Genomic DNA, 3,816 nt, shown 5'->3' with positions numbered 1-3,816 from the left:
TCGAAGAAGATGGAGTTTCAAACCCTAACGCTGCAATTCCTGAAGCGTTTAGGAATCATGGTGCAAACCCTAATGCTGCTATTCCTACAGCGTTTAGGAAGGTGATGGGGACGGAGATTCATGGCGCGTCTAGGAAGGAAGATGGAAATCATAACTCGTTTAGGAAACCGGGTGATGATGGTGTTATGGAAGGATCCTATGCATCTATATTAAAGCGAAAAACCATGTTTTATCAAAGATTGATGCCGAGACACTTTCTCACCCTCCAATTTTTCTTCAACAAATAATGATGTTTTGATCAAGATCCCACGAGACACTCATACAAGGATTAAGGCTGTGTGGAGATTCAGCTTGGTTGGTCGTTTGGTTTTTTTCAAAACCCTAAAATTTGATGATGTTAAAAGAGAATTATTGAATCAATGGAAGCTATCTGGTTCGGTTCAATTTATTCCATGGAAGAAGGGATATTTTGTTATTAACTAGACAATGAAGATGATCGTAAACGTGTAAGCTATGATGGTCCATGGAAGATTCACTCTCCAAACGGAATTCAACAGCTTAAAATTCATCCATGGACACCTATGTTTGATCCTGGGAAAGATAAGATTACTAGAGCTGCAGTTTGGGTTCGTTTCACAGCTTTGCCAATGGAGTTTTGGGATGAAGAGACGATTTTTAGGCTGGCAAGAGGGCTTGGTAGGCCGGTTTCGGTTGATCCGCGTACTTTACGCCATGAATATGGTTACTTTGCTGCAGCCCTGGTTGATATAGATTTCTCTCAACCTTTGAGACGAATTTTGATTGATGGTGAAGAGAATGATGAAATTTTTGTTCAGGAATATGAAATTTTAAACAGGCCTAGCTTTTGCGATTATTGTAAATCTATTGGCCATAAAAAATCTGATTGTAGAACAAAAAAGTTTGATGATTTGAAGGATAGGGCTGAAGTTGAAGTTGAACTGATCCTGAGATTAAAAAAGCAATTGAGGCGGATATGGATGATCTTAAGAATTTTTGGCAAAAGGAACGAATCCTAAAGGTAAGAAGCATATGCCATCGGATGTTCCAATAGAAACTGAACAATCTAAACATGGTGAGGAGGCCATAACGTTGAAGAAGAAGAAATCTATCCTTGAGATAGCTGGAACACGTACTATCTTTTCTGAGCACAGTGAGAGTGCTGGTGCTACATTAGAAGATGATGATTCTATATCGGATCACAGAAGGTGATGCCTTGTCCGTGCCGCATATTGCTGCAACTGCTGAAGCTGCAGTGATATCCAGTCCGTGCAGCTAATGGAGGATGGTGGCTTATCTAAGCACCGAGGAGATGTTGCTAATGCTGGTGAAGAAGCTTTACCTGGTTTGCGTACAGAAGATGCGGAGTATGTCCGCAATGATGATGCGGAGTTGGTTTTGCGAAGTGTTGGTGCAGCACTTGAGGAGCTGGTGCATGATAATTTATCTAAGGAAGATGATGTTGATTTGGAGATCAAGAGATGGAAGCTTATAGAAATTATGAGGCCATGAAGGAGGCAACTAGGCAACGGGAGGCTGATGCTGAAGCTGCCAAAATTCAACAAGATATTGCTAGAGCTAAGCTAGAGAACTTGAGGAAGCAGGTTTTGGACTTGCATCATCTCCGGCTAAATTCCAATGTGGCTGTTACCGAGGAAGCTAGTTTTAGTGAGGCCACTAGGACTTCAAGAAGATCTTCACCAGCTAGATCTTTAGAAAACTTAACACTTTCTAATAGATTTGAAACTGGGACCGAGGAGATTGATAAGGTGATTGTTGAAGCTGATGATGTGATTGAAGATGTAGTTGCAACTAACACTTCAAGCATAGCTGAGGAGGATGCAAGAACTTTGGAGATTCTTGCTAATAAAGAGTTAGCTGATCATGAGAAGAAGGAGTTGGCGGAAAGAAGAAAAAAATCTAAAGCTCCTAAGAAGAAGACAGCTGCTGCTGTGGCTACGGTGAGTCAAGTTCAAACTCGAAGTGGAAAATCTTCTAGACAGGGTTCGGCAAGCCCTTCAAAGAATAGAGTTAATTAATGCGTGTCTTCTATTGGAATGCTCAAGGCTTGGCCAAGGATGGTGCAAGGGCCAAGTTGAATGAGCTTTACTACTTGCACAAACCTGACGTTATTTGTATTGCGGAGCCTCAGGTTCGTTGCACTACACGTTTTGTTAGGAAGCTTAATTTGCTTGATTTTTGTGAAGATGTTATTACTAATGAGTGCATGGTCAGAAAGGTAATATTTGGGTCTTTTGGAGGAATACTCTGCAAGGCCGATTTATCTTCGTCTAAGCAGGCTATCACTTTGGATTTTTCTGGGTTTGTCACGGCTGTGCATGCTTCTTTTGATGCGGTTGAAAGGAGATCTCTTTGGCGTCAATTGGGTCTGGGATATATTTCCGTTCCATGGTTGGTGTTGGGGGATTTCAATTGTGTTTTGCGTCTTGATGAGAAGAAGGGTGGTAGGCCGATCAAAGAAATTTATATAAATGAGTTTCGAAGTTGGATATCTGACAATGGTTTGGTTGAGGCCGATGCTATTGGGAAGAAGTATACTTGGTCCAATTGTCGGAGTGGTATGCATAGAATTGTTTCTAAACACGATAGGGCCGTGATTAATGGTGCGTGGCTTGATAAGTTTGCTAACTGGAGGTGCAAAGCTTTGCCGAGAATCTGCTCGGACCATTCTCCTCTTTTTGGTTTTGCTTTTGACAGTCCTAGGGAAGAGAGCTCCTTTTAGAATTCAGAAGATGTGGCTTTCTCATCCATCATTTTTGGACTTCGTCAAAGACAATTGGAGTGTTAGGCTGGATGGTGCTCCTCCTTTTGTTTTTCATCAAAGTTGAAGCGGTTGAGGGAGGCTTTGAAGATTTGGAATAGATTGGTGTTTGGAGATGTTCAGTTTCGTTTTTAAAGCAAGCGGAATTGAATCTTGATAAGGAGAATGATATTTTGGACCATAATGTTAGTTGTGAAGTCCAATTTTTGAAGGTTGCCGATGCTAAGAAGGCTGCTGATGATGTGCGGTATGAATTGGCCACTATGCTTAAGCAAAAATCGAGAACTAGCTGGTTGGAGGATGGTGATCAGAACACTCGTTTTTTTCACAATTCAATAAGAATGAGGAGGAGCCAAAACACAATTTCCGAGCTGAAGATTTCTACTAACTCTACTTTGTTTTTGCAGGATGAAATAAAAGATTACATTGTTGATCATTATCGTGCAAAGTTCAACGGTGGAGCTGTTCATATTGATCCGAGACTATTTGATTATGAGCATGAAAGCATATCAGCTGCTGAGAGTGCTTGTATGGATGCTATTCCTACCTTGGATGAAGTTAAGGAGGCTGTTTTTGATCTTGGAGCGGATTCTGCTCCTGGCCCCGATGGATTTACAGGTTCTTTCTTTCGAGTATGTTGGAACATTATTTCTAGAGATCTTTTTAATGCTATTGCAAACTGTTGGGCGATGAGGAAGATTCCTAATGGCATTAACTCTAGTTTTATTGTGCTCATTCCAAAAGCTAATAAGTCTGATGCTATTAAAGACTATAGGCCAATTGGTTTAAGCAACTTCTTCTTCAAAATCATTACCAAAATTATGGCGACCAGACTTGGCACGGTGTTGACCAAATTGATTTCTGAAGAGCAAGTGGCGTTTATGAAAGGAAGAAACATTCATGAGAATATAGCCTTGGCCTCGGAACTGATCAATGAGATTAGCGTTGAACGGAAGCATGGTAACGTTGGCCTTAAATTGGATATAGCCCAGGCTTTTGACACGGTGAGTTGGGAG

Source organism: Papaver somniferum, chromosome 5 (genome assembly GCF_003573695.1).
Source record: "Papaver somniferum cultivar HN1 chromosome 5, ASM357369v1, whole genome shotgun sequence".
Lineage (NCBI taxonomy): Eukaryota > Viridiplantae > Streptophyta > Magnoliopsida > Ranunculales > Papaveraceae > Papaver > Papaver somniferum.
Note: the sequence above shows the minus strand (reverse complement) of the source record.